This window comes from Grampus griseus (genome assembly GCF_964374135.1).
Source record: "Grampus griseus genome assembly, chromosome: 5".
NCBI classification, from domain to species: domain Eukaryota; kingdom Metazoa; phylum Chordata; class Mammalia; order Artiodactyla; family Delphinidae; genus Grampus; species Grampus griseus.
In genome coordinates, this window is record NC_138998.1 from 96,912,442 (window position 1) to 96,938,565 (window position 26,124).

The following is a 26,124-nucleotide window of genomic DNA, read 5'->3' on the forward strand; positions in this document are numbered from 1 at the left end:
CTTCCCTAATGTTTAATTATGGCAAACATCTTTTTATGTGCTTATTTGCCATCTATATATCTCCTTGGTGAAGTATCTGTTCAAATCTTTTGCCTATTTTAAAAAATTTGGTTGTTTTATAAATTGGATCAGAGATCTTTCTATATTCTGGATACAAGTTCTTTATCAGATATATGCTTTATCAATATTCTGTGCAATTTGATTTGTAAAGTTATGAATATAGTCCTAAGCACTTTATAAATACATAAAACAATAATTAATAATACTTCAAACTAAGCTTATAAAAATAATTCTGAAGACAAATGAAGATTAGTGCTATCTTAAGCAGATAGAGAATCAAGAGGGGGTCAAGTTAGGCTTTCAGGTTCTCATTTGATTACCTTTGGTTTTTCTACTTGCTAAACTTTGCTCATATGTTCCTTCTTAGCATGTTGAGAATTACCTGTATTATCTATACAGGGCAGTTATAAATGTAAAACATATTTTTTGTTATCACAGATTATTTCATTTTCTTAATATAATATTTAAATTTTTATCATGGTAATGCATACACATGGTTAGATAATGCAATATTTATAGACAAGGCTTATAAAGATCATCAGCAATTCTCTGATCTATCCCTCAATCATCACCACTCTCTGAGACAACACTTTCAACTCTTAAAAAGATACTTCTTCTGGTAGTTTCTTCTGTGTTCCTAAATAATAATTCTTATATAGGGTTATCTATTTTAGCCTTTATCCATTGATTTTATTTTATGATAAAGGAAGATTTTTAGTTAAATCAGTAGACAGTGGTCATACCAATAATAACACAAAATAACAATAACAGAAAATAATGCAAATATTTCCACTGTTCTGTTACAATGTATTGTGGGTTCATTTACTTTCTTGTGCATCTTCCTATTTTTCCTTAAGTTAATTATGTACCTTTATTTTATACTACACAGTCTTCTTGTACCTATTCTTTCTATTTCTCATTTGTTCTATCAGATAGGTCATATACCCATCAGTATATTTTCTCGAATGGTGACACATTTTGATTAACATATAATTTTTTTTTCTCTTTTGGGACCTTTCTCCTTGAGGTCTCTGTACTTCTGTTCCATTCTAGACTGATTATTCTTCAAGCCTTCTGCATAGCTGTTATGCTGGGTTTTACGTCCATATTAGTTTTTCTATGTTCTATGTCCATGTCCTGCATCTTGTCTTTTCCTATTTGGCTGGAGCACGTCCCCTAGCAGCTTCCCAAAGAAGGATGCCGGGAAGGCAGAATTTATTTTTCCTCATCCTTAATTGATAGTTCAGCTAGATGTGGAATTCTGGGTTGAAAATAATCTTCCCTCAGGACTCTGAAGGCATTTTCTCACTGTCTTTCAGCATCTGATGTATCGCTTGAGAATTTGAATACAATTCTAATTCTTTTGCATGTACTGCACCTCCCCCCCTTTTATTCTCCGGAAGTTTCTGCACTCTTTATCCTGGATGCTTGTGGATATTTGTGATGATACGTGCCCTATAGATCTATTCATTGTGTGAGCATTTAGTGAATTTTCTTAATCTGTGGACACATGTCTTGCTGGGGAAATTTTCTTGAATTATTTCAGTGATAAATTTTCCCCTAATCTGTTCTGTGTTTCTGGAACTCTCATTTATCAAATATTAGAATATTCTGAACTTGTCATTCTATCTATTCTATTTTTCATTCTTCAATCATTTCATTCTTTTTAACTGAGGTATAATTGACCTGCAACATTATTTTAGTTTCAGGTGTACAACACAATGATTCAATATTCGTGTATATTCCAAAATGATCACTACAGTAAGTCTAGTTAACATCTGTCACCATACATAGTCACAAAATTTTTTTTCTTGTGATGAGAATTTAAGATTTACTCTTAGAAACTTTCAGCCCATTTAATGTTTTTCATTTTATTTTTGAGAGATATCCTTGATTTATCTTCTAATCCTTCCACTGAATCTAAAATTTTGTCTATCACATTTCTACTTTCTCTGAGTTCTTTATTATTTTTGGATTGTTTCTTTTTTAATGCTCCCTCTCTGGTTGAATTAATGCCATTTCTTTCTTACCTTTTTGAGAATTTAAACTTTGTGATGATTCGTTTTTTTGTTCCCTGTGTTACTTGTCTCCTTGGAGTCCTTAGCCTTTTGGGGTTTTTGAAACATGAATCGGCTCAATTTTCAATTCTTATTGATCTTCCCGTAGCAGATGCTGTAGGTGCCTTGCCAGATTCCCTTTAATAGATTGGTGCTTGCATCCCCCAGCTTCAGGGGGTGTTATTTTGTTAATGGCTTACATCTGCAGTCTTCTTCAGATGCTGCTGGCCTGATAGAGCACTGGAATGACCTATTTTATTTTATTTTAATTTTTATTTTTTGGCTGCATCAGGTCTTAGTTGTGGCACGTGGGATCTTCATTTTGGCATGCAGGATCTTTTGTTGTGGTGCATGGGTTCTTTGTCGTGGCGCTCAGGCTCTCTAGTTGAGGCACGTGGGCTCAGTAGTTGTGGCGCATGGGCTTAGTTGCCCCACGGCATGTGGAATCTTAGTTCCCTGACCAGGAATCGAACCCACATCCCCTGCATTGGGAGGTGGATTCTTAACCATGGACTGCCAGGGAAGTCCCTGGGATGACCTCTTGATGGTACAATTTAGGGACCTGTTGACAGCTGCATATGGTGGACACTGTCCTTCAGGATCCGGTATTTGTCCTAAACCAGTGACCTTTATATGTTGCATTGTCCCTAGCAAGTAGCCTATAAGCATCTGAGACCTACAGGATGTATGGAAAACCCAGCTCACCATCACTATGCAACCCTTGGTTCTGTGGGTCTAGCGATCCTGGTTCCTGGAAGGGGAATTCTTCCACCTGGGAATATAATAAGAATCTAACTTAATTTAAAACTACAGAGGCCACATTATGGCATTCTGGGATCCCCATTCCAGTAGACCAGCAGGCAAAGGAAGGAACTGCCATGCTGGCAGTGGTAATACCTCTACTGATATTTTAGCACATTTTTGGAGAGAAGAGTTATATGCATGTGGCCAAACTTATCAGGAAGTTTAAGCTCTTGGTATATAGAAATTCAGGTTTATTCTTTATTTTCTATTTAGTGTGCTATTTCCACTGAAGATATTAAAGATTTTGTTAAAAACTATTTAGATGAAAAAACAAGATTAGAAATTTTACTCCTCTAAGTTTTCAACAAGATTGTCAGAAATTCCAAGGAACAGTGTGTTGGGGTGGAGTCATCCATTTTGCTCTTAGTTTAGTGTTTCCAAGAAATATTTTATGTAATAGAAGGATACATATGAAATGATTTGAACAGGTTTACAAATCTCTGCTAAAACAAGTGTCAACACTTTTATTAATGAGATAAAACAGTCATTAGGGTTATAATTATATGCTCACTGAATTTTCACCAAGTTTATCCAGTTCATTATTGTTTTCTTAAAATGTTTAATTACCATGGTCATATTTCTTGACTTGTAACGTGTGTGTGTGTGTGTATGTGTGTGTATACATATCATTTATATCTATGTGGTATATGTATCTATTTGTGTATGTCTTATCTCCCCTACAGAGTTGAAGGCAAGAGCTGTTTTCTTTATCCTTCTTTCTCTGCAGAGTCTGGGACTTGGTAGATGCTCAAGTGGATATTGGTTTAAAACAAAATAAAACAAAACAGAAAAACCTAGCAAATATTTCTGTTTGAGAAATTTCCTATAGTCACCAATGACTTGCAAGTTAGTTGTGGTATCTCTCAATCTCTAATCTCCTGCAGGTAAATACATTGTCTCCCTTGCATCTCCTAACACTTTCTTGTTGCAAATAAAATTGCATCTGAGATTGTACATAGCTGGTTTGAGTACCAGGTACAAAAGCTCAACTCAAGTGAAGTCATTCTTGGTGCAGCTGTCTGGTTCACAGTCATTCAGTTTCACTTCACAGAGGCACAGTATTTATGTTCTTCCTTCCACATCTGCAGAACTCCTTTTAGAGTCAATGAGAATTACAGGCTTTTATTTAGCACACTGGAGACAATGTATGAGACTTTATTTTGTGCTTATGTTTTTTTTTTTCCTTTTATTGCCAGAGGACAGGATTAACATTTTGGTGATATTTATGATATGACACAGTGTTACAGAATTCACATAATCAAATAACTTTACAGTTGGAAGGAATTTAAAGTGTCATTTAGTTGAACACATACCAGCCTATTTTACACATGAGAGAATTGAGGCTTAAAGACCTTAAATTACTTAATTAAGTATAGTTACTGATTGATGCAAGATTAGTGATGTCATCTCAGTGCAGGCATATTTTAGGGAACTGACATTCAGCTCTCAGACAAAAACTCATTTAACAAATTAGGTTATACTAGATTTCCACTGTATTCAATATCTTAAAATATTTTAAATATTTAATCAATGTTTACGTTAAATATTTTAAAATTTCAGTTAATTGAAATATTAGAAGTTAGTGTTGTCCATTTAATTAGTTTTTGCTGAAAAATTAAGGTGCCAAACTTTTTTTTTTTTAACTTTATAGGTTCGTTCCTATTGAGTCATATTTTATTATTTATTTATATATTTGGCCGCATTGTGTCTTCGTTGCAGTGTGTGGGCTTCTCATTGTGGTGGCTTCTCTTGTTGTGGAGCACGGGCTTTAGCAGTTGTGGCACATGGGCTCAGTAGTTGTAGTGCACGGGCTTAGTTGCTCCGCAGCATGTGGGATCTTCTTGGACCAGGCCTCGAACCCGTGTCCCTTGTATTGGCAGGCAGATTCTCAACCACTGTGCCACCAGGGAAGTCCAAGGGGCCAAACTTTTGATATTAAAAATTATTCCAACACTCATCAATGTCTGCTACTACTTTATGTCTGCACAAGGTCATGTGGCCATTTTAATCTTAAATCAATGAAGAAAAGACTATCGTTGCTCTAGGACCGTTGGTGTGAGATTCTGGAATTGAATATATGGAATGCAAGAGCTCATTCTGAATATATACTGAACCCAGGACATACATTTAGGGAGAAAATTTTTAGACCAATTCCTTATGTAAGTTTGTTAACTTTTCTAACAATAGGCTGAACATGTTAAAAAAATGTTTGGATTATTTGAAAGTAAGAGTTAAGCAGGTTCTGCTAATTTACTAGCTGTTCTAAATCTTAATAAATAACTTTTGATCATGCTTGTGCCCCAGAGGGTTTTATCCACAGCCTGATATTCTTTAAGACCTTACTCACATCTTCTGTTTGTCAATATTAATCTCTTTCTCAAACATCAGAAATAGAAGATACTGGAAAGTCAGAAAGGCACTAGCAATTACTGTATCAAGAGCATACTATGTCAAATTCAAAGAGAGCAAGAAGGTGTCTTGTGTTAAAGTCAGTAAGAAACGGGGGCTACAGAGACAGGGAACCCAGGCCAGGAAAATGAGAGACCTTTAAGGGCTCAAGGGTCCAGGCAATATCAGAAGATACAGTATTAATAATACAAGCCAAAGGTTTGTACAAGAGATTAAGGATCTGACTCAATAGATCTGAAAAAGTGGGACTACACATACCAGAAGCAAGAATGAACTTCAGCATAGAATAAGTATTGAAAGGAGCCATTTGAAGGAGAGGCTGCTCTTCATGTGTTTTCTTCTCAGCACCTGGGATATATCTAGTCTAAGTCAAATGATGAGACACCTGGATGAAGGCAGGTGTGTTTGAAGGCTGAGCAAGATGGCTTCAAACACGGGGACTGTGCTCTCATTTCTTCTCTAAGTCCCTCTATTCTGCACATTGTAGTTGTTCTACAAATTCTCACTAAGTGAAAGTTGTGTGGATGAAACACACACACATGTATGCACACACACATGTGCATGCTTGCTTTGAAGGGACCTTGGACCAGACTTAAGGCACATGTGTTTAGCAGTGAATGGATTAGCTTGGATTTGACTGCATGCTTTATATGCCTAATTTACCAGAACTGTTATTGATCAGAATAAGAGTTACCATCTTTCAATCCCTGTATACAATTCTGAGGCTTCCTCATCACAGACTTCCTGTCCAATGTAGCTCTGTATTCACTGAGGTCCCTGCTGACTTGTGTGTTACTTTATGACTCTTTTGGGACTGTTGATAGGGAAGATTTCCCAGGACTTATGAGGTGAGTGAGAATTTGAACCATGAAAAATATATAAGAATTCATTAACTTTCTCTTTAGAGTTTGCTTTTGTGGAAAATATTAGGAAGATGAGGCATCGATAAGCATTTTCAAACAGCATAGAAGTTTTTAACTAGAGGGGACTATGTAAGTTCACATGGAAATGTTTTGGGGCTATGATGTTATAGAATTTAAGATGTCATTGCAACTTAGTTGGAAGCCCCATGAACATGTGAAAACTCAGCAGTTGTGATAAGAACTGTTTTCATGTCCTAGTCCTACCACAATATTGTAGGGTGACTTGAAAAAATTATTTTACCTCTCTAGATCTCCATTTCTTTGTATGAGACATGACACTTTTAGACTAAACCTGTAGTGTCTTTCTTAGCTCTATTCATGATATATATTTTGTTTATCTAACAAAGTTTTGGCAAATAAAGGTAAATACTTACTGACTAATCTTGGCCCTCACAAAGCCATGTGGTTCTAAGAGAGAGAAGTGGTCTCATGGGTTGGATAAACAAGAGGAGAAGGATATGGGTGAATAAATCTACAAGTTGAGCATCTTGCTGAAGTGTATCGTAAAGATGATCTGCTGGGCTCTGGACATCTGATTGCATACACAATTGCTTTTTACAAGTAGAATTGCAGGTGACAAAAAGTTATGTCAATATCTGAGTGAGGTGTAGATTAGCAGTACCTAATTTCTCAGGGAGAGCTGATAAATGATACACAATGGAAATAAGGCCAATAGGAAGGGCATCCAAGTAAACTGGAGTAAAGTCCAACCTACAGATTGTTCCCAGCAGAAGTGTAAGAGATTCAATTGTAATTGGCAGAGAAAGTATTTGCTCTCTACATGAGAAGAGCCGGCAAGAACAATGGAAGGGGGCTGACAAAAGAAATGAGACACTCCCAAAAGATGCAAATACTGCTATGGTCATGCAGCACAAACCTACCCCCTCCTATTATGTTTTATATTATCTCACCTCTTTTTTTCTCAGAAACAGTTTTCTTCTTCTTTTTTTTTCTCTTCCTTTTGTCTTCCTTTCACCTCTTGAAAGACTTGAGATTTAGTTTATAGCCTCTGTATACCAATGAAAACTGGTACTTGAACCCTTAAGTTGGAAGATTCTTACTCAGAGGCCCCTGAGAGATTCTCACAACAGAGCTGCTTCTGGGGACTTGGGAAATGACCAGTCTCTCTGATTTCCTGGGGAAAGCCACCACAACAAAGTCCTCAAGGTCAAAGCTCAGCTTTACACTGCACAAGAAATTGCAAATTTTGACTTTTAGGTGGGTTCACAGAGAGGTCACCAGGACTAGTTCCTGCACACATTGCCAGTAACAACAGACTTGTCCACAATGAAAAAAAAGAAAAAAATTGGAATAATGTTGCAAAGTCTCTGTGGATGAATTTAAAAGCTTGATGAAATGATTGATCAAGTGGCTATACAATTTGATTAAATGGATCAAAGAGTGGCTTGGAGTGTAACAGCAAACACATAAACTTAGGTGCAGCAAAGCAAGATTTCTCATTTCTGTGACTTTTGCAACATTAAACTCATAGGCTTCTTGTTGTTTACCAAGGAGATGCACAGTTGTCTGAAGCCTCTCCCTGTGTCCCCTTTGCCCCCAAATGTGATTTGATGTCCTTCTGCTCTCTTGAATCTCTTTTCACTCTTCCCCTCTATTTCAGGCAATAGTCTCAATGAACCTTAGAAACCAGGTCCAAGCCTGCATAGACAGACTGTCTGCAAAGCTCATAATGTTGCTGCCAGTCCAGGTCATCACTGTTAAACACAGGCTCTCTCCAGATCTGGCAAAGCATCACAGCTATCTCTGTGTTTGGAGAACCAAGGTTGTCTGAAAGGAAGCATTGTTCATCGACAGCACTCTGTCCAAAGCATCCTTACTTGGGAAGGCTGTACCAGGGGTCACTAGACCCTTTCCAACTACAACTCTTGGGCAGGTGGGTAGAAGTTTCCTAGGTAAGAAAGTTAACGTTTCACCCTAGAAGAAATTCTTTATCTTCTAAAAATAAGGGGACACGTTGGAAACAAAAGAGACTTTTAATTCAAATACAGCTGGTAAATATAGTTTTACAGTAGTGAGGAGAACTTACCAACACAAAACTAAGTCGAAAACTCTTCTTGGATTGGAAAGCGAGCTACCTATGGAAAAGAGCCTGTGTTCTTTCATGTGGCCTGATCCCCATTGGATAAAAAGCCCTTCTTGCCTCCCAGTCACTTTAATGTAAGTTATGGGGGAAAAAAGTCTTTGCACTTGATCTCAGTTTTCAGCCTTGGTGTTTAACATGTCACTGTTCTTTTTTTTTTTGGTACGCGGGCCTCTCACTGTTGTGGCCCCTCCCGAGCACAGGCTCTGGATGCGCAGGCTCAGCGGCCATGGCTCACGGGCCCAGCCGCTCCGCGGCATGTGGGGCCTTCCCAGACCGGGTCACGAACCCGTGTCCCCTGCATCGGCAGGCGGACTCTCAACCACTGCACCACCAGGGAAGCTCACATGTCACTGTTCTTAATGCAAACATTTCATAAAAGTTTGAACCCTGTTTGAGACCCTGGAGCTGTAAGCTCATTTTGCATGGATTAGGGACTGAAGACTGTGAGTCCTTGGTTTTGTTTTTCCTTTTGGTGAAGTTGTGGTAAACTGTTCTCCATAGTTTGGACTTTGGGTGTTGGCCCACTGAGCTCAAGGCAGATAGCACTGCTGTAGAATGCATGGAACCGCTGAGAACCAGGCAGCCTGCAGAGAAGGTCCTTCTAGGGTCAGTTTGGAAGGAGCCACAAGAAAAAAAGGTGAGGGTTAATGACTCCTTTCACAAGGCTTGCTGGCAATGGTACTTCACCTCAAATGGAAATTTTCAGAAGTTTCTGTACTGCTCACAAGAGCCTTCCTGGAGTTGAGTAGCAGAAAGCTAGGCCAAGCATAATGTAGTGACTCTGCTGAATGCAGCTCTGTCTCTAGGAACTCATCATCATCATCAAACATCATTTATTAATAGCCCACACGCATATGGTGCAGAACAGACCACATTAAACAAGCAGGGTTGAGTTGCTGTTCCTCTGGAGGGCCACAATTTAAAACACGAAAAGATCAACTCTTGCTTCTGTTAAGCTGTGTTCTGACAACCCAAGAACACCGAGAAAGGAGATTGCTTACACGGTGACTAATAGTAACACAAATAATAGTAATTCGTACACTAAATATAATACTAATTAGTATAGGTATCATTAATTAAGGGCTTTCTTTGTGCCAGGTCCAATGCTATTTGCTTATGCTATTGCAAAATGATCTTTACTGCAACTCAATGAAGTAGGTATCATTAATATATCTAGCTTATGAAAGAGACAAATAAAGTGTAGACAAGTTAAATGATTTGCCCATAAAAACAGAGTTACAGGATAGCAGAGCCAGGACTGAGGTTTATTTAAGTCCAAAGACCAGGCTAGGTCATACTGTTGCAGGAGAATGGGACATGAGAGGATGGTCACAGCCCAGGTCTCTGTTGACTCCCTGGAATGGGCCGCCAAAGTGGGAGTACTTGGCTTCGCTTAGGAAAGAATTCAAGAGCAAGCCATAATAAAGTGAAAGCAAGTTTATTTAGAGAGAAACACACTCCATAGATAGTGTGTGCCGTCTCAGAGGGTGAGAGGCGGCCCCGGAATATGGGGTGATTAGTTTTTATGAACTGGGTAATTTCATGGGCTAACTAGTGGGAGGAATATTTTAACTATTTGGGGGGAGGGGTGGAGATTTCCAGGAATTGGGCCACTGCCCACTGTGTTGGCCTTTTATGGTCAGTGTTGGAACTGTCATGGCTCCTGTGAGTGTGTCATTAGCACGCTTATGCGTTACAACAAGCGTATAATGAGGCTCCAGGTCTACTTGAATTTGAATCTTTCACCATCTTGAGCCTAGTAGATTCTAACCAGTTTTTGTTGTGTCCTTTTCTTCTCAATGGATGTGACATTCTTTTAATTGCTGTGCCCTGTCTCCTTCCCTCCTGTCTCAATATTGCCAGTTCTCATGAGAGTTGAAAGTTGGCCTTGGGAGGATTAGTAGAATATTTATATTTACAATATAATAACTTCTATAATTTTTATAGCATGATAATTTATCTGTGACTTTAATAAAGTTCAGAAACCACCTCATTTGACTCTTTTTATTTAAAATGGTGTTGCTCCTACCATTAATGGGGTTAAGAATGTTGTTTGTCAGGAGAAACAGAAGTGGGACTGGTGGGTCTTAAGAGTCTCTAACTAGAGTAGTTTACATGCCAAATTGGATGAAGAAGACTGATCTAGAAAACTGGTAAGAATAATCCAGGCCACAGAATTTTGAAAAGCATGCTTCTGAAATCAAGCAGCGCCTGTGGGTCCCTCCTGGGTACAAAAGCCTTTCTGTGTCCCCTGTTTCTGGTTTGTAGGGAAAAGGCTTCAGCCCTCCTAGACCTTCCCTGAGTTCCAAAGGGCAGATTCAAACAGTTACTAATCAGGTAAATGAGGGAATGCAGAAACAAAGGAAAAGCAGTCAAACCTAGTTCCTCCTCAAGGAGTATACATAAAAGTATATCTTTGAGTTCTTCTGCAGGAACTTAGGCTCCCACCCAAGTAGAGGATGGTAACTTGAGGCTAAGTGCAAGATTCCTGGAGCACCACCCTGTTACCTCACCACCAACCAATCAGAAGAAAGTCACACACCCTGCAGCTCTCACTCCATATTTTGCCTTTAAAAATTTTTCCCTGTTTGGGTCTTTTTGAGCATGAGCCATCCATTCTCCTAGCTTGGCCCTTGCAATAAACTTTTCTCTGCTTTGAAGTCTGACATTTCAGTTTGTTTGGCCTCACTGTGCTTCAGGCACATGAACTTGGGTTTGACAACACTTCCTACAATAATCTATGCTGATTAATAACCCTCAGATGGTGTATGTATGTATATATATAGCTGATTCACTTTGCTGTACATCTGAAACTAACACAACATTGTAAATCAACTATATTCCAATTAAAAAGAAAACCCCTCAGATGGGAGGGAAGAGGACTCAAGTAATTTCAATCTCTTTTCTTTGGTATTGATCCAGCTTGGTGTTCTCTGAGCTTCCTAGATCTGTGGTTTGGTATGTGACATTAATTTTGGGGAAATTCTCATCATTATTGTTTCAAATATTTTTTCTGTTCCTTTCTTTCTTCTCCTTCTAGTATTCCCATTACACATATGTTACACCCTTTGTAATTGCCCTTGGATATTCTGTTCTTTTTTTTAAGTCTTTGTTCTCCTTGCTTTCAGTTTTGGAGGCTTCTATTCAGACACCCTCAAGCTCAGAGATTCTTTCCTTACCTGAATAAACCCATCAAAGGCATTCTTTATTTCTGTTACAGTGTTGTTGTTTTTTTATCTCTAGCATTTCTTTTTGGTCCTTTTTTAGGATTTTGCTTACATTGCCCATCTGTTCTTACATGTTGTCTACTTTATTCTTAGAACCCTTAGCATACTAATGATAGTTTTAAATTCCTGGTCTGATAATTCCAACAGCCCTGCCATGTCTGGTTCTGATGCTTGCTCTGTCCTTCAAAGTGTGTTTCTTGCTGTTTGGTATGCCTTGTTATTTTTTCTTGGTAGCTGAACATGACTGTAACAGGTAAGAGGAACTGCAGTAAATAAGCCTGTAGTAACGAGGTGGTGAGGTGTGGAAGAGGGGAAGCATTCTGTAGTCCAATCACTAGGCCTCAGTCTTTTGGTGAGCCTATGCTTCTGGACTGTGAACTTCACAAGCTTTCTGTTTTTTTTCTCCTTAGGTGGGACAGGATGGCTAGAGTGGGCTGGAGTTGGGTATTTCCCTTCCCCCAAGTCAGTTAGGTTTTGTTAATACCCAGCAGGTGAGGCTCTGGTTAACTAGTTTCCCCTGAGGGCAAGCCTATCAAGAACAGAGCATTGTGGGATATTTCAAAATGGTTCCTTATCTCCTTCTCTCTGCTGGAAGCATGAGAGGATTTTTCTCTGATGTTTTATGAGGGAATCTGGTCGGGTTCTTGGAGGTAAATCCCCCTGTTACTGGATTTCCATGGAGATTTTTAACTCTCAGACTTGTCCGTGCTGAACCGCCATCAGTTCGTCAATTACAGTTCCCGGCTTCCTGCCCTACACTTGGTTCCCAAAGGTAATTCCTTATATTTGCCTGTCTCTCTAAGCTTGGCAGCAGTGGTTTGCCCTGTGTCCTCTCCTCTGTTATGGATACAGGATGAGTTGTTGATTGTTGTCTTTTCAGCCTTTCACTTATTGTTAGAATGGGATTATGGCTTCCAAGCTCCTTACACGAGGAACCAGAAACCAGACCCCATCCCCCAGGCCCTCATCATCCCACTTAAAGCAGAGAGCTGACTGAATAGTGCTGGTTGGTGTAATTGCACAAAACAATATCCATTTGGAAACCAAGACCTCCCACCATTACTGCTGTTCCTGCCTGTGGGTCTGAGCACAACTAGTAGTAGCATGGAAGGAAGGCAGATGAACATTTGTGTAGAGGCAGCACAGCAACTTTAAGATGGAGATTGATTCAGGGGTGGGGCAGTTGTGCAGCTTCAGAACACATCTTGTGCTTAGGAGAGTTTATCTCTTAGCCAGTGTTGGTTTGGTCCTATTTTTACTTACTGGTGGCTATCTAATATTAATTTCTCCATTTATAATACAATTAATTCTTCTACCTGTTCATTATGATGATTTTAATGAACATCTTTCCTGATAATTTTAATATTAAAACTCCCCTTTTGCTTGAACTTATTGACTTCCCCATTTGTAACATCATTTTTTCTCCTACCTGATCATTATACTGACCTCCATGAACATCTTTTCCAACTACCACTTTGTTGTTGTTGTGGAAGTATGTAGTGGGTGTTGTAGTGTGTCACCCAGATTCTCCCTGCAGGTCTGTGGCCCCTGTTCCCACACCTGCAGGGAGTAATGGCTGCAAATATCTCACAGCTGAGTATCTCTTTGGAAACTGCTCTAGAATAAAGATAGCTTCTTTGCTCAAGTTTACACCCACTCCCTGGAGACAGCTCACAATTAAGTAATTGGTCTATGTGGGTGTACCTTAAAGACTTGGCCTCCTTGCCTTAATTCTAGAAAACTCTGAAAGACCTTTCTAGATCCAGGGCTTCCTGAAGGATTGGCTAAGGCCCCTGTTAGAACTGCACTGCAGAAGTTCAGCTTCTCCCTTTGCTCAGTCCTCCTTCCTTACTCCTTTACAGGTGTTGTTCAGCCTTAAAATCTGTTTTCTGGGGAACCCAACTTAAATACTAGTTGGTATCAGGAGTGGTCTGAGGATCCAGACTGTACAATGGAATTTTGGAGCTGGATTACCTGCTATCTGGAGGGCAATGAGAACCCCATCCCTGGTGGAGGGATGCCGTAGCAGTGCATTTAGAACTTGCACAAGTGGTGAACCAGGGTAGTATCCAGTGGAAGAAATGCCCTGCCAGGTGCAATACCTTAGGCATTTGAGAGGTTCTGGTAAAGTAGTAATTATCAGACAAATGCAATCAGATGGCTTTTACTATGTGCAAGCAGTGCATTGGAGAAAGGCAAGGGCTAAGAGGTAATAACTCATAACTTTAAGGTAAAGTATGCAAGCCAGAGGGTCTTCTTGACAGAATACAAATAAAATTTTGTCTCTTACAACTAGAGGAAGAAAAAGTTGAAGATCAAGCCCAGGGGTTGATTATGAGGGTAGCGGAACTTCAGAGAAGGTTGAATTTTCAACCCTCAGCAAGTCTGAGATTAAGGCCCTGGTTAGAAAGTAGTAGGATTGGAGACTTGAAATGGGGACATCTGTGTTTGTCTTCCAAATCCTTGAGTCCTCAGATTTCCTAAAACTCTGGACCCACAGAAGTGGCCCACTCCACATTGTTAGATACTAGTCCCCCTTGCTGCTTGAAGATGACACACAGGCTTTGAGAGACAACACACACTCCCTTCAGTGCTATCCTTACCTTCATTTCTGGACACTGGCCCAAGACCTAAGGTTAATTCACAATATAAAGCGGTCAAGGAGTGCTGCACCTGCTAAGGGAGCAAAGAGTCTTAAACCCAAGGAACTATTTGGCCAGGCTAATATGTATTGGCAGGAGCCAGGAGGGTGTGTGTGTGTGTATCCTTAGGATGCTGGATCAAGGCAAAGAGGTAGACCATTAGGCTGGATAAGGGAAAATCTATCTCCATGAGAGCACTCTCCCAGGTTACAGGATTTAACACCCTATCAAGAACGCAGGAGATGGGGCGAATATGCTCCTAAGATGGTTCTTGGAGGCTTAGGGAGGAATCATGGCCCACGTGAAGTGAAGTAGAAATGTCAGGACTTCTATGGCCGATGGAGGAGGTGGGATCAAAAGGCTGGAGAGGACAGGGCCAGCAGGGTGGACATCTAAGTTATGCTAACCACCAGCTGGCTGTGCTGCATGGGAGAGCCCGAACGACATGTTATTTACCTAGGTGATGAACAATCTGCTTGTGAGAGGTGTATCTGCATGGTTGAGAAGCTAATTGGTAGCTGTCCTCTTTAAGTGGAGGCGGGTAAAAAGACCAGGTGGTAGCACTAACCATAATAAGCCAGGTGAGTGCAGTTACCATAATGAATATCACAGTCACCATGGCAGCCAGAGACCTTTACCTGCAGAGGGCTCTGGCCCTGGTTGAAAAACACTCAGCGTTCCCAGGGGCAGAATAGATGGGGAGCCAATGAGGTTATTATTTAATTTATACAAACAAATCAAGAATGAGTGATCAAGATGCCAAAGCAGACACCTGAACAAAAGTTGTGCTTCCTGGATGCACTGACACAGGGAGAGGCCTGGTCTCGACAAGGAAGAACCCTGAAACACGATGGCAAGTGTATATAGCAGTAATTCCCTCAGTCCTTCCCCAAAGGAACTTGACTATTTACTCAGATAACTTCATTGGGAAAAGGGTAATAACCAGACATTCTGAGGGCTAGTGGACACAGGGCCCAAGCTGACTCTGATACAAAAGGGTCTGAAGAATCATCATGGTACCTTGTTAGAATGGGGTTATATAGGGGCTGGTAAGAGCTGGAGTCCTGGCCGCAGTCTTGCTCACATGGACTCACTAGAGCCATGGGCTCACCCTATTGTTAGTTACCCCATCCCTGAATGAACAGCCATACATGGTAGATGGCAGAATACACATATTGGGTTCTGAGCCTGGGTTTAGAACAGTGAGATAAAACAATACACATCTCAGGTAGAGGGGTGGTGACAGATATGAATGCCATGGTTAGAGATTTAAAGAATGCAGAAGAGGAGTTCCTTATCACATCTTCACTTAATTCACCTGTCTGGCCCCTAAAAGAAAGAACTGGATCCCAGAGGATGGCAGCAAATCAGTCAAGGGGTGGTTCCAATGATAGCTTCTGTATCTTTGCTAGAGCAGATTAACAAAGCACCTCAGGTACAAAGCATGTAACCACGGATCTAAGAAATGCATTATTTCACATACCTATGAAGAAGGATTAGAAGCAAGCCTCATTCACATGATAAAAAACAGTATACATTTGTGGCCTTACCCCAGGGCCCTGTTAGCTCTCCTACCTTCTGTCATGATATGGACCAACAGGATCTGGACCACCTGGATGTTCCATAAAACATCACATTGATCTATTGCTGATACCATGTTAATTGTACCAGACAAACAAGAATGTTGGAGGTCTTGGTAAGATACACGGTAGGAAATAAACTCTGAAGATTCAGTGACCCAGCACATTTTTTTTACCGTTGGACCACCAAGGAAGTCCCAAGAGCAAGTGGTTTTGTATTCACTTGCCATCTAAAACTTTGCACCAGCGCCCCTCATTCAGTTTCCAATCATGGGGGTTCCTTAAAATCAGCCAATAGAGGGAGGACAAAAGAGTTTTTTTCGTGTAAGTGTAGGCTTGATATATAGGGGCAAGTTAGAAAAGGATTACTGCTGCCCTGAAGCCCCACTTGGGATAGCCCTGAAGCCCCACTTGGGATAACCCTGAAAGACAGTAGTGAGGGAAAATTCAATGAGCAGAGCTTTAGTCATCTACTTTATGTGGAAGGAAAAGCAGCTTGAGGTAAGAATATACATGGACTCTTGAGTTGTTAATGGTTTTGTGGTTGAACTAGGGTGTGGTAGGTGTGATGAAAGGAGAAACATTGGAATATTAGAAGGAAGTCTGGGGAAGAGGCACATGAATAGATCTATGGAGTGGGAAAAAAGTGCGAAGATCTCTTTATCAGATATTCATTCTTACCAGGGAGCATCGAACACGATGGTCTTCCTAGTGCTGGCCGTTATGTATGAGCCCAAGAGCGTGGGCTGCCACTCATGAAGACTGATAGAGCTCCTATCACTGCTGAATGTCCAAAACCCCACCAGGACACTTCTTTCTTATATCCTCCAAAGGCTTAATTTATGTGGGGTGGGGGGTGGCAGGGAGGAGGGCACTGGTAAAAAGTGTTTGCATCTGGGGGAAGTGAATAGAAAAATATCCTCTATCCCTGAGGGAGGGGCAGGGACACTGAGAATAACACACGCTCCAGATCCAGGGTCAAAGTGCATGTCTAACACTGATTCTTAATCAGAACAGAGGCTTCCACCCTTTTCCACCCCTTCACACACGTACACACACACACACCCACACCCACATCCACATGCCCACCCTAGGCCAGCAAATGTCAAGTAACAAACATTAGTGGAAAATTCCTGGGGGAGTTTCAAGAGTGTGGGACCATACTTTCTCTAAGGTTAATGCAAAGGGAAGACCTAAGACTGAGGGCAGATTAGATGTTGAGAAAACACATCTGGGAAACTATCCCCACCGTAAACACAAAGTAGTTCTTCAAACCTCGGTTTGAAGCCTGAGGTTCACTGAGGGTAACCATAGCAACAACAACCCTCTGAACCCACTCTTCTCCAAAGAAGATTATGCAGATGGTAAATAAGCACAAGAAAAGACACTCAACTTCATCAGTCATAGGGAGATGCAAATTAAAACCATAATGAGATACTACTTTATCTATTGGAATGACTAAAAAAAAAGTAACAGTACTAGGTGCTCACCAGGATTGGAGCAACTGGAACTCTCAGGCACTGCTGATAGATATGCAAAAATCTATTGTTATTTGGAAAACAGTTTTATATTTTCTTATAAAGTTAAACATATACTTACCACATGATCCAGAATTTATTCTAGATACTTATCCAAGAGAAATGAAAACATGTTTTCTGTATGGAAATGTTTATAGTAGCTTCATATTTGCCTCAAACTAGAATCAACTGAGAGGTCCTTCATCTAGTTAAGGGATAAACAAACTGTAGTACATTCATACCATGAACTACTACTCAACAATGAAAAGAATGAACTATGATTCACAATAACAAGGATGGATCTCAAATTTGCTTTGCTAAGTGAAAGTAGTCAGACCCCAACGGTTACAGCTTGTATGATTTCATCATATGACATCTGGGAAAGGCAACACTACATGGATGGAAAACAGAGCAGTGGCTGCTGGCAATTAGGGCTTAGTGGTTTCTGGGAATTAAGGCTTAGTGGTTGTTGACAATAAAGGGGAGCAGGAGGGAACATTTGCTGTGATGGAACCATTCTCTATCATGATTGTGATGGTATCATAGGGCTCCATTTATTTTTTTAATACCCACAGAACTGTACAACAAGAGTGAGTTTTACTGTATGTAAATTGAAAAATTAAAAAGAAATCCTCAAACTGTAAACAAATAGGAGTGACGAAAGGAAAACTGACAAATCTCATTAGATAAAAATTTTAAACTTTAGTAAAATCTCTAATATTATAAAACCTCATAAAATAAAAAGATGAACAATAAACTGTTAAAATATTTGCAATAAATACAATAGACAAAGGATTAGTACCATTATTTTAAAGTTGAATATTAATAAAAGGCATGATACAGAACCTGAAAATTTTCAGAAGAGGATAGCGAGTGGCTGTTAAACAGGATAATTTTTTTTTTTTTGTGGTACGCGGGCCTCTCACTGTTGTGGCCTCTCCCATTGCGGAGCACAGGCTCTGGACGCGCAGGCTCAGCGGCCACGGCCCACAGGCCCAGCCGCTCCGCGGCATGCGGGATCTTCCCGGACCGGGGCACGAACCCACTTCCCCTGCATCGGCAGGCGGACTCTCAATCACTGCGCCACCAGGGAAGCCCAGGATAAAATATTTTATTCTTACAAGTAATAGAAATGCAAATTATGAGAGCATGTAATATTTCAAACATCAAAGTAAGATAGGTTCACAAAAGATAATATTAAAATCTGGTTAAGGCTGGACTTGTGGAACTGTAAATTGGTGTAAATTTTTTGAAAAGGAATTTTACAAATTATGTCATTAGCCTTAAACGTATTCTTTATGTTTGAGAAATTCTTCTTGGAAATTATTCTAAAGAAGTAATTACATATAATTATTTACATATGACTATATTATATATATATAAAAGAAAGAATCACATATGTATTTATATATACAGAAAAATACCAGTGGAAGAGAGAGAATACGTTTGAAAACAATCTAATTTTTAACAATAGAAAAGTGTCCAGGTAAATTATGGTACATTGTAAAATGGAGAATTATGCAGGTATATAGTGTTAATAAGCAGCACCTTAATGATAATGATGACATGAGGTAGTCAAGATAAACTAAATGTTACATGATGTCATAACACACAGACATAGCCCACCAATATATTAAAAATGCTTATCTCTACTTGGTAGAGTCATAAGTAAATGTTATTTTCCTTCTCTGTTTTATGTAGTTCAACCTTTTTCAAAAGAGATTTAAAAATTTTTTTTTTGAAAAGTACCTGGGGGTCTGAAGAATCTTTTATTTCTCTCCCTTAGCAGCATAGACAGAGACGAAGGGCAGGTAAGTAGGAGTAGCTTTCTTCCCTGATTTTCCCAGGAAATGCCTCGTCCTTTAAATTAACCATTTGGCTGCTTTGGCTAGTGCAAAGCAGGGTCCATGGTCTCTTCTTGGAAGTCGGAGAGTTGTTATCTCAAATTGGGGAAGAAATGGGTGTAGAGTCTGGGACTGAATTGTTTTCTCTGAGGATATGAAAATAGAAAATCTCTTAAAATTGTTAAAACTGATTAGGATGCAATCTGACAGTATCTAAAAACCAACATAGGGCACAAATCCTTCAACCCATCAATCTCTGTCTTGGAAATCTAACCCACAGGAATGAAAACACTGGCATCTAAAGATACCTATGCAGTCACTTCTGCTATAACACTTTACTCTGAAAATGTGAATTTGTTCCAATGCAATTGATATATTAGGGAACACTTTGAGCATAACATGAGTTTTGCTTTGGCTTATACACAATTTCCTATGCAAAAAATACTAAGGGATGGCAGGAAACTGCACCCAGCTGAACCCAGCTGCCTGGGAAAACACAAAATACACCTCATACATCTCCAGTTACCTTAGTTCACTGTGTGTGTTAGGAGCTACACCCGTCCACATCTGGCGTTATAACTTTCTATCTGATTCCAGATAACCCTTCTTCCACCACTTCACGATAACTCACAAGCAACAACCCTTCTGATGCCCATTTCCTAAAGCAGATTTCAGGTCTTTTTCAAGGTTGAGTGACATAGCTATTGCAGTATTTATGTATTTCTTAACCATTTATCATGTGTGAAATTGTGCTACCAGTTTTTAGGGTCCTAGTTTTCAATATGTTGCTTTCTTGGGGAAGGTTTTTGTACATTGTGCTCCCAAACCGCATACTTTGCAGAAGCCCTGTGGTTTTTATTGCACAATTTTGCATAGCCAGGTGAGTTTTAGGGATGCGTATATCATGTTATAGCAGAACTTAGTGTGGAAGGCTGTTTATTGCAGGATTTTTTTTTTCTTTCTGTAGTGACCAAAAACTGGAAACAAAGAACTCTCAATAGGGACATGACTGGATAAAGTGGCTTTATTCATGCTATGGAATACTGCACAGTTTTTAAAAGAATGGATTAGTGTTATAATAGCACCTTAGAAGGATTTCCACAGTATTGTAAAGCTATATTTTTTGAGTACATGCTTTATGCCAGGCATGATGTTATTTTAGTTCTTAATTTCCCTAAGTGTAGGATACAAAAATAAGTGCAATGGGAGCTTTTAAAAACAACAACAACAATGACAACAAAACAGACAAAATGGTGGAAAATCAGCAGACTTCCTAATTTGTTGCAGGATCCAGAGCCATAAGTAATTCACTCTGATACAAATCAGATAGTGACTTCCAAAGGGCTGATGGGCTTCCCCAAAAGACAAATGTATTTTAGGAGTATAACTGAGGGAGAGGCACCGTCCTGACCTAAACTCTAAGTGTTTTAGACACAGCAAGGCAGATGAAATGCATATATGAATAACAGCAATACAAGGAAGTATGTAGCAAATGCTAAATAAGAGGTATAAGTTAGGTATCCTAGGGCTTAGCAAGTTCCCTTTCCAGCTGAAGACTGCAGAAAATCATGGAGGAGATTGATTTAAGATACTCTTTAAATTATAGGTGAGACTTTAATTTTTTATTTAAATTTTTTAATTTTTTAATTTTATTTTTTATTTTTTATTGAAGTATAGTTGATTTACAATGTTTCAGGTGTACAGCAAAGTGATTCAGTTATACATGTATTCTTTTTTAGATTCTTTTCCATTATGAGTTGTTACAAGATATAGTTCCCTGTTCTATACAGTAGGTCCTTGTTGTTTATCTATTTTATATACAGTAGTGTGGGGGACTTTTTTTAAATTTTGGTGATGGATGTTAATTTATTGTGGTAATCATTTTGAGATATATATGTCCCATCATTATGTTGTACACCTAAAACTAATAGTGTTATATGTCAATTTTATCTCAATAAAATATAAATTATATATATTTTTTTAAAAAGAAAGAAATCACTATCTATCTGATCAACTCTACGATGGTTTTATATTTCTTGCTCCAAACTCATTCCTAGAATAGATACAGTGCCCTACCCAGCACTTAACAAAATGTTTTACAACGAGCAACTTGGAGTCAAAACATAAGAAACCAACTTAATGGCAATCATTCTAAAACATGCTACTCCAACACCAGTTGGCTTCCTGAACTTTAGAACCATGTACCACACTACCTAAGGGGTATCACTCAGCACCTCAAACTCTTTTTGTACCAAACAGAACCCTTTTTATCCTTAAATCTGCCCCTTTGAGTTTCTAATTTCAATTAATGGCACCATAGTCCCCCAGCTGTTGAAGTTAGGATGCAGGCACCATCCGAACTCTGTACTCTGTTGGGCTTAAACAGTTTTAATGTCTTCATCAGAGACTGATAACTCTTCCAGAGTATTTTCTTTTTAAATCTGGAGACCAGTCACATAATAAGCTGAGAAAATATCCACAGTGACTGTGGTTCCCTCATATCCCAGAACCAAAAGGAAGAAGAAAGGAGGAGGAAATGGTCCACACCGTGCCCTCTGGCTCATCCTGGTGCCACCAGATCCTTGACTTTGGTGAGAGGAATCCCTGGAGAGGGCAGAGAGGGGTCAAACCTGCAGAGTTGTCAAAAGGCAAGAAGATGGGAGAAAAACTTTCCTCAGGAAGAAGCTATATGAGGACCCAAATATTAAATATGTGTCATTATGGGTTTTTTTCTCCAAATTATACAGCTTAATTCTACCCACAAAGGCATTAACATAGGTCTCTCCCTTCATTCCTCAACAGTAATTAGGACTCTTTAGTTGGAAGACCCAAACCAACCAGCTAAAGCTAACAAGGAGAATACTTTGGTTCACCTAAACTGCTCATGATAAAGGTGGGAGCAGAGCTGGCCCTAGGGCTGACAGGAACCTGGGATCAAAATACCCAGAACACACTCTCCCCGTCCCCCTTATTCTCTCAAAGCAGTAAGCCTGCTTCACACCACGGCCCTGGACCACCAGCTTCTCAGCTCAAGCCTGGTGGGGAAAGGGAGGCTCTCTCCCTGCCTCAGTTCAAACAAATCCCAAGGAGAAGACAGTAGGAGTTTTCTGGGTCCTTGAGGGCAACCTCTGTGCTCATGAAGGACTGATTGCAATGACCTGGTTTCTAAGATATTCAATATATTGAAGAAATGAAGTATTTTTTTTCTTTAAGCTTTTAAGTTCAGACTACAAATCTTATTCTATCTATAAATCTAATAAATATTTTTTCCACAACTCGTGTCTGGGACTTTTATGTAAAAGTTTTAAGAGCAGGTTTACAGAGTTTGAAGGAACAAGATAAATATTTTTAATAGTAATAGTGTGGAGGATTTGGAGTTTAGGCTTATTTTATAAACATGTGAGTATCAGCTCAACATGATAGTTGAGTACCAACCAAGAATCACAGATGAAAAAGTCAATTCAAGTAAACATATAGGTCACATTCTGATTTCAGGAAGGACAATTAATCACCTGACCTATGTCCTCTCACAGAACTAGTCAGAAGAATGACTAGAGAACTCCAGGAGCTTGGCCTTCAGAGTTCTAGTTAGGAACCACCCTTTATTGTCTGTGACATTGAGCAGGGCACTTCACCTCTCTAGGCTTCTCATCTTTGAAGTGAGGATTTTCAACAAGATGGTCTTGACCTTTAGGATTCTGCAGTTCCTTGACAGATAAGCTTCTGTCTTGTTTCCGAGGATTTGCAGGAATCATGCTGTTTTGTATCTGCCCTTCAACTTTACTGAAAGGTGTGTTTTTCCGATCTGGATTTATTTGGAGTAGAAGAATAGTTATCAAATGGAGTCTCTTCTTTGGGTGAAAGGAACTCCATGAGCTGGCACATTCTAATGTATTGGCTCATGTTTACGAATTTAATACATTCTCTTTGCAGGAAGAGAGCACAACCAGTTGGTGTAATTTATGATACATTCAGTATAACTATTTAGGTATCTGGGGACTTTTTCTCCTTGAAATGTCACAATGAGTTCAGCAGTGAAAATTCTTTACATGCAGCCATGAATACTAGTCATTACTTTCTTCCAATGGCCACAGAGAGACATCTACTCAGATTTCCTTTGTGCTCATGATATTTCTAACCCTCCCCACATTTCCCATACATAACTTTGAAAAAGATCTTCTAAGGGATGAGAAAATAGAAAAAAAATATATGAGAATCAGAATTACAAAGAACTTGCTGAGTGTACACATAACTTCTTATATTAAGGGAGCAAGTTACAAGATGTCAAATCTGAATTCTTTTTTGGAGTTAGTGGGAGAGGAATGGAACGAGCCTTTAATGGAAGAGCAAGATCCTGCAACGTGTTTTAAAAGGTCATTAGCAAGTTGCTGATAGATTTATTTTCTATTTGAGTGTGTCATGTTGAAGGTTAGGATTTGGCTTATTAACCCAGTTTCCTTTTTCTATTGGGGGATTGTAATCAGTGGTCTCCAAACGCTTTAGTTTATCAGGTTTATGAGTCTATGCTCCTAATGGACTGTTTCCTTTCAAAAAGTCATGAATTTGTAACAGATGGAATACTAGTATATATGTGAACAGATAATTTCTTCGAATAGCTTTCAATTTAGAAATCTAGGAGCTGTATAAAATTTAGTTTTACATATTTTAGTTTGCCTGGAATTCTTTTATATATATATATATATATATAATTTATTTATTTATTAATTTATTTGGCTGCGTCAGGTCTTAGTTGTGGCGTGTGGGCTCAGTAGTTGTGGTATGTGGGCTTAGTTGCCCTGTGGCATGTGGGATCTTAGTTCCCCGACCAGGGACCAAACCTACGTCCCCTGCATTGGAAGGCGTGTTCTTAACCGCTGGACCACCAGGGAAGTCGCTGCCCTGAATTCTGCACTTTGCCATTCAAAATATTTTCAAAATGATCCCTCAACTGAGGAAGAATTTATCATGAAACACATTGCGAAGTAGACATAAAATTACACCTATGCTGTAACAAACGTTGTTGAAAGGGGAGAGCAGTGTGTCTGAGCTAGTGAGTTAGGATTTTTACTTTTATTACTATCAGTTTTAGAGACTTACAATTGATTGCTTTGACATTGTTATTTGTATTTTTTTCTAATTCTTAATTTATTAGGATACTTTTTGAGGGAGAAATAGTATCTCAATTTTAGAATTAAAAGCCAATTTCTAATTATGCAATGTTGCTGTAAGAGTTAATAAAGTTTGAATCAAAACATAAGAGTATGTAGCAGTAGCTGCAAACCAGATAATCCTCAAAATTCTGTCTCCTCTTGTCATTGTACCAACTTCTCATCCCAGGGTAGGAGAACGCTGGGATAGCTTACTTTCCCCCTATGATTTCTCTGGTCCTTTTTGTTTTTCTTGGGCTTTTCCTCAATACAGAAAATATCCGATTTAACACTGTGTTGTCTCTTGTTCTCATTTAAATGGAGGTTGAAGGTTGGCTGCTACTTCCCATGGGACCCAGTGCATGAGGCAGCAGTTCCATTTCAGACTGAGTCAGTTGACTACACTGGTGGGAAAAGTAGAAGACGGAAGGACACATTACCTTGGGGTCTGCTGCCTCATTCAAGGAAGAGGGCTTCTCCTCGAATATTTTATTTTGCAGCTTAGTGATTTGCTCTGTCCAGGCCAGTTTGGAAGCATCTCATGACTCCATTAATGTTTGTTTTGATTTATGTTGGATTGAAAAACATGTTGAAGCTTCTAATTTTTTCTGCTAAATGGTTGCATGTTTGCATTTCAGAGTTTTACTGTCAGAATTGTCATGTAGCCTCGGCCAAGGTTATTTGGTTCTATTGGCTTTTGATTTCACTCATGCCAATTAGAGGGCGTTCCAGTAGCCATTGTCTTGTTTACAAAAGCAGTTAGTTGTGTGTCAGAGTTCTGATCATGCCTGGAGGAAGGTCTTCTAAGGCAGCTCCAGAAAACTCTTGTAAATTTGGAATTTGGAAACAACAGTTCTGTCTCAATCACTGAATGTTCTGAATCAGAGTTTCCTTTTTCTGCCTCAGTTTCTCCATCTGGAATATGGAAATGTGGTGAAATATAGGGATGGTGTTATAGTAGACCATAAATTTAAAATAATTAAAAGGCCTTGGCAAATCCTTCATGGTCCTTTTTATAAGATGCACATTTGAAGCTATACTTAAGAAAAAATTATTTAAGAGATTCATCTTGAGAAAGCACCATGGGAATATATAAGCCAACAACCATGCCTGAAACATTATCCTAAAACAGCCAGCAGCAAACTGTATAGAAGACATAGTCAAGTATCATGCACATGAAGAATTCTCATCAGACAAGTGAATTAAATGGCAGATGGATGTATAATTTCTTGGTATGTGGGGAAATTTAAAATCTAGTTGTTCACATTTATTAATTCTAAGGAAGGAATCTTGTGGCTAAAATTTTCATTGATTTGGATTAGTGCAAACATACGATACCTATGTTACTCTGCTTTCCCAATGTTTCTAATACAGATAGGATATTGTGTCTCTGATATGAACAGAAGTATATTAAGTTTGGGACTAGAAGTTTGGGCCTCATGTTATACTGAATTCTTGACAGGAGTTCTGATACTCTTTTGACTATCTCCTTTGCATGTGCTTCAGTTTCATGAGCCTTCCTGCGTCTTGATATGACCTTTTCAGTACCACATTAAACTGTCAGTTTCTAGTGCTTATTTGGAACATTTTCAGAGTGAGCATATGGATTTTATAGTCAGACTTTATAACACCATTTTGGCTCCTTGGTAACTTTTTCTCATCATCATATTATTTGCATTATATTGAATCATGTATATTTTGCTGGGAATGAGATTAGGATGTAATATAGAGAACGTGTTTTAAAACAATTTATGTACAAATGAGAATCTGGATGAATGCCATTGCAGTCTAGCTATTGGCTGGCAGGATA